Here is a 12,799-nt window from a genome sequence, read left to right as displayed (position 1 = left end):
ATAACCTAAATACATGCATGGGGTTAACTGCTGACTCTAAACTGACCACAAGCGTGAGTGTGAATGGTTTCCTGACCTGGGTGACCACTGACCCGGTGATTCCCCCCACCCCACGAACTGAATAAGCAGATTGGACTTTATTTATAATCCTGTCAGGGAATTTTTAATAATAGTATGCTTCTGTTAAATGTAAATAAATGAAAACATTTCACAGTATACTGAAGCTCTGACAAGAAAATACAAAATAAAAAGAAAGAAAATGTCAACTTTTATGTGCCATACTGGATAGAAATGTAAATATACATCACCTGCAAAAGGTTGCTGGTGATTCATTTCTTTCCCTAGAATGCAGTTACAGTAACTCAGTGTTTTTCAGAGATCAATATCTCTGAAAAACACTTTGTCAGGAGTGTCAGGAAAAACATTTGTTACTGCATATATATAGTTATTTTCAAAAGGAAACAAAGCAAATACAAAAAGAAAATGTATAGAAAAGGATAGAAAAGGTCTTATCAGCCCCCAGTGTGTGATCTCTGTAGTGATGGCGGGACACTTGTTGTAACCGAGAGATTACAGAACAGGCTTGTTAATACATCAGGGATGTATGTGTGTGATAGCGTATGACAAAGGGAAACACAGATATGTTCAGTTCAGTGTTTAAAAGCCACAGTTTAAAGCAGTTGGTCACAACCCTTTGGTGCGTGTGATGCTTTTGAATGGAGAAACAGTGCTGTTGTGACCTCACGTCACTGACCTTAATATAGATGGGTAACTTTTCCCTCAGAGGCAGCTTCATTTTTAGGCGCCTTAGGAGGTTGATGCATTCAGCAGATCAAAAACAGCAGTGTGAGAAAAGTCATTAATTATTTTTATTATTAATACACCTCCAACAGCTGACATTAGCTGATGTAAGTACGATCAGACTAATAGGAATCATCAATTAACATGATGACACTGATTTTGAGCTTGTAAACTAACCTATAGTAATCCTTTTTTCTCCTTGACAACATTATACAGGTACATGTAGGCATATATAGATAAATGGATAACACAGCTATTGGTGTCATAAGCCAGTGTACTCCTAGTGCATCTCCCAAGCTAGGTTAAGTTGGGAGGAGGGGCATTTGGTGTAAAATATTTTCTAAATCAAATATGTGAAAAGAGTTCACACCAGATGGGTCAAGCCTGGGTTAACAGCAACCACCACTGCTGGTGTTGACTGGAGCAACTGGAGCGGCCTGCTTCAAATCCACCTCCATCGTCCCAATACCCAAAAACTCCAACCCATCAAGCCTCAATGACTACCGCCCAGTAGCCCTCACCAGTGTTGGTCAAGTTACTTGAAAAAAGTAATCAGTAACTGATTACTGATTACTTCCCCAAAAAGTAATCCCGTTACTTTACTGATTATTTATTTTCAAAAGTAATTAATTACTTAGTTACTTAGTTACTTTTTAAACACACGATTTACAACCTGAATAGGTGATAAAGTGATAGATCTTTCAGCCCAATTCTACTTTTTCTGCATAATCCATCATACAAAATGTAATCAAATGGAAAAGTCTCTTTTTAAAACTTGTTTTATTAGTTTTAATCTTTTAACTTTATGCATCACCAAAAATTAAATTATATGCAACATTCTCTGACTGGAAGAAATTTGTTTAACATTTAAACCCATTTTCTGCACATCCCAGCACATAAAAGAAAATAGGTTTTGTGTTTAAACTCAGTCTTTCAAATAAATGCAAGTGAAACAGCAGAAAATAAATAAAATCAAAGACTCAGCGGTCCTGTTGCTCTGTTTTCACCTGTATAGCAGGCGGAGGTTTGCCCTGGTGCAGGTGTGCCGCAGCGGTCAGTGGAAGAATCCGCGAGTTTGTCTGTGAATTTCCCATTCCGTGGTAGTGTACTCGGTGCTTGCTCGGAAGTTTAGGGGTTTTTCGCTGTAAAAATAAGTTTTCTTCCCAAGCAGTGAACAGCAGACACTAATGTTTTTGTCACTTTTTACGGAATCAAACTCAAAGTAAGGTCTGTACTTCCACGCTTTAAACGCTGCACGCTCATACTCTCTCCCGCACTCGATATATTATCCATTGTTGATCTGCACACAGCTGCCACTCGCTTACGTCACTGTCATGAGACACTCTCGCAAAAAAATCACGGTTTTAGTAACGCGGTAAGTCACGGGAAAGTAACAGTAATCTAATTACCTTTTTTGCAATAGTAAACCTTACTTTACTCGTTAATTGAAAAAAGTAATCGGATTACAGATTACTGGCCATCTCTGGCCCTCACTCCCATCATCACAAAGTGCTTAGAGCACACTTCAAATCCTGTCTCCCCCCCACCCTCGGCCCCCACCAATTCGCATACCGTCAGAACAGGAGCACAGAGGATGCAGTCTCCATCGCACTGCACTCTGTCCTCTCACACCTGGACAACAACAACACCTACGCCAGAGTGCTGTTTATAGACTTCAGTTCAGCATTCAATGCAAGTGTGAAGAAGTGAATGAGGATGTGCAGAGGGTTGGTGTGACAAAGGAAAATAGGGGAGGTATAAAGATAATCCATTGTAAACGACCTGCAAAAACAATAAAGAGGAGATGATTTCCAGTTAATACTTATACTACACTTTATTCAGTAAGACTTCAAACCAGCAACTGAACCAATGGATCAATCAATACATTGTTTACTCAGGTTACAAGTCAAGTGAGCCAAGAGCCACTTTTCGACGGACTTCCATATAATCAGACTTCTTTTTGGAGCAAGTGTTGCCCCCTGTTGACCATCAGAAAAACTACAGGACTAAGCATTTTGGCACTGGCTTCCTTTCTAAGGAAGCAAGATTCACTTTTTATATAAAAAGCTTGAGAATTTTGTAAACCTGCCACCAGATCATGAGTGAACATCTTCAGTCACATAAGGAGGATGCAAAAGAGCAATGTTCCAACCACTATCAGGCTTCTGAACACATCATGACCTTTTTCTTTATTTGCCAGACATGCTCCAATATTTTGTATCTAACGGTGTCTTGACGTGTTTCTTTTTATTGTGATCTGCTATTCCAGAGTTTTTTCACCCACTTTTTTACTTTTGTTAATCTGTGATGTGACAATAAAACTGAATCTTAATCTGAAATCGATTGAGTAACAGTGTCCCTAGAACTGAAGGTAAAAAAAAGTACAGAAAACTTATTCTGTCCTCTGGTTGTGGTCAGAAATTTTTCATAAATGAGACCATTGTTGCTAAAAAGATCACCTGTAAGGATCCAGTACACTTACATAATGTGAGCAAACTCTGTAATAATGATAGGTCCAAAGATATTTTCATATTTAATATCAGTTTAATTTTATTCATGCAGGCACTTTATATTATAAGGTGAAGATGCTGAACATTATAGCTGGAAACTCAAAAATCCATTCATGCCAAATGACCAAACACTTGGTGACAGTGGGGTTAAAAAAGATTTTCTTTTAGCTGGAAGAGATCTCCAGAAGGACCAGGCTCTGGGAGGGGAAGCCATCCGTGACAGGCTGGGGGATTAAGAGAAAGAGAAGACAAAAAAGAAGAGCATAAAAACAGATGTATGACAAACAGGACAAAACACAAACCACAGGAGACGGTAGACAAGCAGTTGACAGACCTCCTGACTACATAAACGGGCAATTAAGAGGTACAACTGCCCCATGATGGTATGACCAGCGTAGTGAAACACAAGATTCAAAGACTGTGATGAAGCTAACAGTTTGGTCCTGACTGTGATAATGTTTTCGTTTATGGGGTTGCAGGGGTAAAAACACTGTGAGGCCTGTGAGGACGAGTCTGTCTTTAAAAACATATTTTGCACCAAGATAGCACAAAAGCTTTCTGTGTCTACTAATATATACTTATATATATATAGGAATGCATATGATCTGGATATAAGCTGTGAGCAATATGAATTGATAGATATACTGACAGTGATGTGCAAGGAGGGCAACACTGTTCCCTTTATTGCCCTGCTAGAGCTAATTTCTGACCCATGAACTGATCTTAAGTTCAAACACACACCTACCTCTCATAGGACTCAAAATGTGTACTTGCCCCACCCATTTCTCCCTCCCTCTTTTCCTATTTGTAATCCTCCCTCATAGCAGAATCTCTCGGCCCTGAGGAGCCACTACAGAGCTTCACAGATCATTCGTTCTTATTTTGTGGTGATCTTGGCAGTGGTTAGTACTGTCGAATCAAAGTAAGAATTTCCTGGGTTTGACTCCACCGGCCGGCCGGGGACTTTCTGTGCAGAGTTTGCATGTTCTCCACATGCTTGCAAGTGTTGTCATTAGGTCCACTGGCTTCCTTCCACAGTCCAAAGATATGTATGGGTTAGGTTAACTGGCATTTCTCTATACACTGAAAAAACAGGGATTGGCCATCTCTTGGATTTATGCAAGCATCTTGCGTGTATTTAACACAATTGCCTCGTGCTTTAAAGTTAAGTGTAACTATATAGAAACTACATGATACGCAGAGAGGGTAGATTAAATTGTTCATATCATGTTCAAGTGAAGTGAGTCAATAATATATCAATGTTAAATCTCGCGACACCGCACGGGATTTCAGTCTCGCGCGCTTTGGATCGTGGTTTGAGGAAGGCATCCACCTCAGTCAAGTCGAGCAACCGCCTCTACTTTTTTCGGTATACCAAAAAATTTAATTGGGTGGTTGTTACATAAAAACCCCCCCCCAAAATTTCATGTTTCTATCTTGAACGTAATTAAATCATGTAGGATCTGTATGAAATTCAACAACTTAATTTGTTCTTGTTGAGATGACATGATACAATCTAGTAAGAGTGGTTAGTTGCTGGACTCATGAAATTGACAAGATTGCACAATCCACAATCTCGCTAGTGGTTTCTCTTTCTCTCTGGGTATTCTGGTTTCCTCCCACGGTTAGCAGTTGTTAGGTTTATTGGTGATTCTAAATTACCTGTGAATGTGAGTGCAAATGGTTGTTTGTCTCTATGTGATAGACTGGTGAGCTGTCCAGGGTGCACCCTGCCTCTTACTCTATCACTAAAGGGTTATACCCCAGTCCCCCTGAAACCCAGATAAAGACTGGGTTGTAGATCCATTTGATTTTTATGTTAACCAGACTCTAGACTTTGTTGAACATTATGTAATATGGAGACAACATGCAGTATTTAAGTGACCAGGTAGTATTGGGGTAAAAGTTATTGAATAGCGTTGAAATAAAATGACAAAATTGGGAAGGATTTAAGAAGCTCCAAGAGCTCACCTTACTTCATCTAAACATGTCTCAATCACGTTTTATCAACACAAAATGCACAGGTTTGTTGAATATGGTAAAAATGGTAAATGGCCTGTATTTATATAGCGCTTTACTAGTCCCTAAGGACCCCAAAGTACTTTACATATCCAGTCATCCACGCACACATTCACACACTGGTGATGGCAAGCTACATTGTAGCCACAGCCACCCTGGGGCGCACTGACAGAGGCGAGGCTGCCGGACACTGGCGCCACCGGGCCCTCTGACCACCACCAGTAGGCAACGGGTGAAGTGTCTTGCCCAAGGACACAACGACCGAGACTGTCCAAGCCAGGGCTCGAACCGGCAACCTTCCGATTACAAGGCGAACTCCCAACTCTTGAGCCACGATCGCCCCGAATATGAATAAGTTGTGTTGATTTAACTCAGTTGTTTAAGTTTCTGCCAAAGCAAAACAGTTGTGTGCAACCAATGTCCACTATTGAATTAGGTAAATCCAACATGGCCTTTTTTTCAGTGTAGGTGTGGATGTTTCCAGCCTATTTACTGTCTCAGTATCCTCCCAGGTTGTACCCTGCCTTTCACACTATGACAGCTGGAATAGGCTCCACCCTTAATTTGATAAATTCAAGAAAATTGATAAATAAAAAGTTTTGAGCCAAAAAGTAAAGAGGGTGGGCCTAAAGTGGGAGCTGGTTCTACAGGAGAGGGGTCTGACAGGTGAAGACGCTGCCTCCCATTCTGCTTTTCAAAGCTTCACAAAGTGAAAGTAAGCCTGCACCCTCAGAGCAAAGTGCTCTTTTGTGATAATATAATGTTATGAGACATGAGACACGATGATTCAGGACTTTGTACGTGAGAAGAAGGATTTTAAATTCAATTCCAACCTTAACAAGGAGCCAGTGAAGAGAAGCTAATAGGAGAGAAATATGATCCCTCTTTCTGGTCCTTGTTAGCTCTCTCTCTACAGCATTTTGGATCCGCTGAAGGCTTTTCAGGGAGCTTTTAGGGTGTCCTGTTAATAAAGCCTGTAAGTAACAAATGCATGGTACAGCTTTTCTGTATTGCTCTCTAATTAGAGAACAGTACAAATACTGTATGCACCAAACAACAACATCAGTGCTACAAAGCTGCTGCAAAGATTGGGCAAAAATCTGGTTATGGTGAGATCCTGTGCACGTGACCAGCATGTCTGACAGCAGTGGATATTTGCTCAGATGCCAGCCAGACTGCAAAACAGTGACATATTTAACTATTAAAACACAGAGTCCTCTAATGTAGGTTCAATATGTGACTAACACAAACTGTGTCTCAGATTATCATGCTTCATAATATACTTTCCTTGGTAGTAACAGTTAGGGTGTTATGTGAGTTACATGGACGCTTCAGACGCCTTTTCTGTCATGTGAAATGACAGCACTCAGAGCCGCCTCACAGTGAAGATTTGAAATAAGGAAGTGAATTCAGTTCAGTTCAAACCTGCAGAGGAAACTGAGACGTGCATTGTCGTGATCCGACTTTGTGGTCTAGAAAGACAGAGCGAGAGAGAGCGAGTGAAAGAGAGACACCCCGAGCCGCCTTTGCTTCTTGTTTCTGCTGCATCTGTGCGTCTGGAGCTCTTCTTGTGGAACAAACAGCCAGGAGTTCAAATGGGCTGAAGCAGCTGTTTGCTTCACTTTACCACCGATCCATGTGTCAGGATGACCAGCAACAGCAAAACGGTGAACTCCGCTGCAATAAAAGCAGAGATCAAGAGGCATGATTCCCTTCAGACTGCAATCAACAGACTGGCCAAGCAGTTTGAAAGGGTGGGGGATCAACAGCTGCGCTCAGGCCTTAAAGTTTACCTCCACAGTATTCAAGGTAAGCTCCTCTTTCTTAAGCTTGGCTGCTCTTTGTGATTGACCTTTACCTGTAAACTGCAAAAGCTGTTGTCACAATAACAGGATATTCATTTTAGTGTTATTCTTGGCGTGTTAAGATGGGGAAACAGCTTACAAATGATACGTTTCTCTTCCTTTTATAAGTTTTAATGCTATGGTGGGTGAGAACAAGACAGTCTAGGTGATTTATATCTTCCCCTTCACTTCCTGTGTCAGTCGGTGTGACTCTTCAGTGGAAGAGAGGCTCATTTCCATTATTGTTTTACTCTGAGGGAAAGAATTTACCACCTTGCTGCTGGTGTGTACTGGCATTTATTTATCAGCCAGGCTCTGGACATGGGCAACCAATGGCGACACCACCTCAGCAGCCATCGCCATGGCAGCAGCATAAAACCTGCTGTGCGGCCTACTTCCTTTCTGCCAATCTGCAACTGCCCTCAAAGCCACTTCCTTTCAAATAAACAGGGCCTTACATGTAACGCTGATCAGTTTTACATCATTTCCTCATCCTACTTCCCACCTTTTCTTGTTAATGTGACACGAGTTACTGTTGATCTACCTGTGATTTTGTTTTTAGATTTCTGTGGAAAGGTAGTGCACAGTAACTGAGATGTAAAAGTAGGGGAAGTACTATAATTGTATGTTTAAGTTAAAGGAACAAGAGCACAAAAAAGCTTTTGTCGCTGCTGCGTGGAAAGGCCCCGGCTTCACAATTTGATGTTGCATTGTCACTTCAGTTTTTATGTGTATAGTGCCAATTCACAACAACAGTTGGCTCAAAGTGCTCAATAAATACTTAAAGCACATTTAAGTATGCCAATTAATTGTACTCACTATATAAGTGGTGCAAAGTAGGGCAAGGTCAATTTAGTGCATGGCTTCTCAGCTAGCCTAACCACTGCATATTTAAGAAAAAGCAATCAGAAACCAAACACGTTCATGTGTTTCCATTTCCTTTCATGTAATGAAGTAAATCCTAAAGAAAAGGTCAAATTTAACTAACCACACATTTATAAAACTGATGATTAGGAGCCTCAGACATCTTAAGCAAAAAGTCTGACTTAATGTGGAAGTTAAGTCAGCCTGCTCTTACTATATGTGACTCTTTAAAGGCACAACACCTTCACACTTTGTTATTAGTTAAGATTCAGAGAACTTGCTGAGATGCTTTCCACTGATTTCCGTTTCTGTTTAACACTCGTGGCGTCACAAACAACAGGAGTAGTAATGCAATTTCCTGAAAACAAATTACTTTTCTGCGATTCCCACACTTTGGTGTTTCTTTCTGCCCCACCTCGGTACCTACTACACATAAGACCAGCATTAGGTTAAAGGTTATTTTTAAATCAGAGTAATTGGCCGATGACCGGTCCACTGTGTACCCTGCTTCTCACTACCTGTGAAGGACGTGATGGACTCTCAAAGCTTTGATCACCGAGTCATTGCTTCTGTGTCACTGAGAAAAACACAAACATCAAACACTTTCAGTTAGTCCTCTGTTCAGATGACGGTGGTTTATGTTGGCAATTGAGTAAAACAGGTTTTAAAAGAAAAAGAGGAAACATCTTTAGTTCTAGTTTTGGCCGGTCAATATAATTTTAGAAGTATAACAAACATGAAGAGGCTTGATATATAGTTTGGGTCTCATATTTTCACTGAGCATAGTTTTGATTTTGATACCAATTGTTTTTAGATCTTCCTCTGATGAACCGCAAACTCACACTGAAAAGACTTAAAATCAAACTAAACATCAGTGGACTAAACAGGAGGAACTCAACACTCCTCGGAAACGGACTGAGTCGAAAACATAAGTGGAAAAATGAACTAATGAGAAATTTACCGTTAACTAGCAGTGTGGTGAACTGTTTAGTCTGCTGTGACAGCTAGAGGAGTTTCAAGATGAAAGGAAACGCTCACATGGTGTCATCCTGTGCAGCTGTGGATGAATGAAATGTGTAGTAGTATGCGAGTAGTATCAGTGTCTCTTTGCTGCCCACAGGCCCACACACCGACTGTGAGAGGCAATGTTTTAAAGGATATTTTGATATTAAACAACGTACACAGTTTAGTTCACTGACCTCTTTTTATAAGCTGTTAACAGTTCCATCCATAGCCTGTACTTAAAGACGGACAACAGATCACCATTAAAATGGGAATGGCTGAGACTATGCTTGCATAGAGACCAGGGGTGTGGATTTGAGGCATCTAGTTCCCGAGCATAAATCCTCTCAACTGCTGGGCTGGTTTTCAAAATTTAAAATAAATAAATAAGTAAATATATTTATATATATTTATATGAACTGACCTTGTTATTTTGAAATAGCATTAACTTACTAATTAACAGATCCAGGCTTTAAGGCCTGAGGTTTTTTTTGGTCTGAGTATGAATTCTATGCATCTATATTTTTCTTTAGCATTAAGTATTACATTAATGAATTACATTAACTAATACATTAATCATCATTAAGTATTAGAGCCAGTCCCAATGAATTTTGTGCATTAGATTTAAGCCAAAATTATTGTTTAATTTAGCCTACAAAAAGGAATTTTATCTTGAAAAGTGGGGAAAAAAGTATATATACATATCTATTTTGGATTTTTTTGTAATAAGAATTAAGATTTTCAGTTAACTGAAAATAGAAATGTTTAATTTTAACTAGTCAAGGCCTATCTGCAGTACCTTCATGGTCCACAAGGGGGCCAGAGAATGCACTTTGGGATTAACTGACCTAATGAATTCAACCAACCTCTCAAGTCAATCATAGCTATCATTTGCTAACCTTGGTCATCACCTCAGAGTTGAGAGAAGTTTAACTTGGGGCTCGCCCATTTTTTCTTGCTCGCAGTTCTTTTTCGTGTCGTTGCTTCAAGTTTCAGAATCTTACATTTCTTTGGTCACTGTTCTTATCTTTCATATGATTAAAGCTAAACTAAGCAGAAATCTAGAAAAGGCCAAAATACAAACCCAAGCAGCTCTCCTCCTCCTTTTTCTTCATGCATCTCCTCCCAGAAAAGCAGAGTCCTGTCCAGGTGTGTCACAATAAATAAAAGATTCGTCTCTTAATTTTGTTTCATGTAGGATTGGAACTCCACCTTATCAGGTGAAAGCCCTTTGCTTAATCCATTGTATCAACACAACATAACCAAATAGATTTTCTGATGCCTGAAAACAGATCCAAGAGGAGGTGCAGTCTGGTTAGACCACATTATTATCATTTTTTCCCTCTAATGAAAAAGAAAAAATCACAACCACATTATTATTCAGAGCAAATCTCAATTATGCACACTTTTTTATTTTCTGTAAAATAGCTCATCTAAAACAATCGGATCTTTGTTCACTTTAAAAGTATGGAAAAACTTGGGGGAAAATGCATTTGAGCAACATGGCGTGTCATTTCGCCCATTCAATTAAGTGAAACACAGCTGTTAACTTTTTGTTTGTTTGTCACGTAACAGCTCAACAACATGTGCAAAAACCAGCAATCCCACAGTTTTTTGGTGGTTTCCATTGTCATTTGGGTCACTGGTGATGAACTGAAGTTTGTCCTTCTGAATCTTTGTACTCAGGTGATGAAAACTAAACACTTTGACCAACACACACTGAAAATTATATAAGTTTGTGTTTCCAAAAATCTATTTTATTCTCCTAACATAAAGGGTAAGGGTATAGGGTTGCTGGGATACTGTGACCTAACGGGGTTACATGCTAGCCTGTTGCTCTGCTCGTCTGTGAACTGAAGGTCAGTAGGCTCCCTGATGGATTCTTTTGAGCTTTGAGGTCTTTTTAGGGCCTGGCAGATCTTGACACGCTCTCAGAGGCATCCCCTACCTCTAAAAACATTCAGCTGAATTTTCTGTCTAATTAGGCTGCTGGAGTGTTGGCGCTGTAGTGAGCGTATCCTCGGCGGGGGCCTGGATCTGTGAGTGTGAGAGTTCACTGCTGCTAAAAAGAGAGCCACCACTCGTTTGGACTTAATAAGCGAGTGGGACGTGGTCGACTGACTGTGTGCCAAGGAAAAGGCTGAAAAATGGCAGAGGCGAGGCAGAAGAAAAAGGTGCTCCTGGGAGCTAAATGAAGACATTTAAATGTGAATCTGACTGGTGTTCGCTGCAGCACGGCAGCAGAGCGAGAGGCTGAGGTGGGGGGAAGAGAGTGAGGGCAGCTCATAGTGAAGGAGAAATAAAAAATCACCCAGCATGACCACTGCCCTTGGCCACTGTCCATCTGACAGCACCCGCATGAGTGTCAGTGTGTTTGCCTGGGGGTAGCTTTGTCTGCATGCATGGCAGTGACAGTATTTATGTGTGTCTGCCTAATTTGGTTTCACATGTGGGTGTCTTTTCCCCAATAATGAGATTCACCAACTGCAGCACCCCAGCCGGCACTTTCGTGTCGTGTCCCTGCTCGCACTTGTTAAAAATGGATTTTGCACTCACATAATGTCACAACTCGGTGTGTGTGTGTGTGTGTCATTTAAAAAGCAGCTCAGCTTGATCTTCCTGTCTGAGGTTTTTTATCACGTCTCCTCTTCGGCGTTTGATTCATCGGCCGCTGCTCCTCTCAGGTCGTGCGTTTTCCCCTTGAGCCAAAGGCTGGTTGTCAGAGGTCCTTTGTATTCAGTGCGAGTAGTTATTGCCCTCTCGCTGACTGTGGAAGGGAGGGGGAGCGGGCTGAGCAGGTGGACAGTCACATCCTGTATTATAGGATGATGGTGGGAGGCTGAGAGTGGTGCAACCGTGCCGGGAGACATCCTCTGATTTCACTTTTTTTTAAGTCAGAGAGTAATTAACACAAAATTACACCCGGTAATAACTCACGAGATGGATGTGTAATCATGTTTGCTGCAGTGCTTCTGGTGTTGCACACAGCATAATTGCAGCAGTTCCTCTTGCGCTTTTGTCTTCGCCGGAGAGATTAAGATCAATCAGCAACTATTTTGAAATTAATTTTCAGTTTTGAAGGAGAACAATGACAAAAATCTATCTTTCAATCTCCTCAAACGTGTGAATTTTCTGTCATCAGAGTGAATGTTTGGAAGTTTTTAAACCAATTATTTTATTATATATGGCATTTCATTCGGACGTTCTTGCGTTTTCGCACTAGTTTCCGAACAGTGAGAAGATGTAATCATGAAAACAGCAGACAAGTCTTTTTTCCACGTGCTGTTTGTGCACAAGTTTCACTCACAGGCGATTTCCTGTATCTTAAAACACAAAGAAAATCTTTTCATCACATGAAAAAAATGCAAATAAAACATGTGTGATTAATTATTCTGGTCATATTTTCCACTCTGCGGTTCAAAAATTGATGTCCAATACCCTCTTATCCTCTCATGCTGTGAGCCCACCCACTTCTGCTAATGAACACACGCCGTAAAAGGCAATACACTACAGATCAATACACTCACAGGAAATCTCTTTCACCCACACACACACACACACATGTTCACAAAGACTGTTTTTTATATCCAGGGAGCAATTGTGATAAAGGGTGTACAGAGGGAAAGGAGGAGGAGGAGGAGGAAGGACATGGAGGAGATGATTGTGCCACCAGAGCCAGGAAGATTGTAACACCTTAGCAACAAACAAGCCAAGCCTCCTACTGAGGAGGAGCTACACGAAGCCACACACACACACACA

The 12,799-nt window shown here is 40.7% G+C and overlaps 1 long non-coding RNA gene across 1 annotated transcript in view; it reads left to right on the top strand.

The window, feature by feature from the left end:
- Positions 1 to 462: 462 nt before the first annotated feature.
- Positions 463 to 12,799, top strand: part of LOC146494184 (uncharacterized) — a 191,133-nt gene continuing 178,796 nt past the window's right edge. Inside the window, exon 1 of the long non-coding RNA XR_014871728.1 lies at positions 463 to 1,935. This is a non-coding gene — a long non-coding RNA (uncharacterized LOC146494184). The remainder of the gene's footprint in view (positions 1,936 to 12,799) is intronic.

The sequence above is a fragment of the Neolamprologus multifasciatus genome, chromosome 20 (assembly GCF_963576455.1).
Source record: "Neolamprologus multifasciatus chromosome 20, fNeoMul1.2, whole genome shotgun sequence".
NCBI lineage: Eukaryota > Metazoa > Chordata > Actinopteri > Cichliformes > Cichlidae > Neolamprologus > Neolamprologus multifasciatus.
This window is presented reverse-complemented; position numbering and strand designations above follow the sequence as displayed.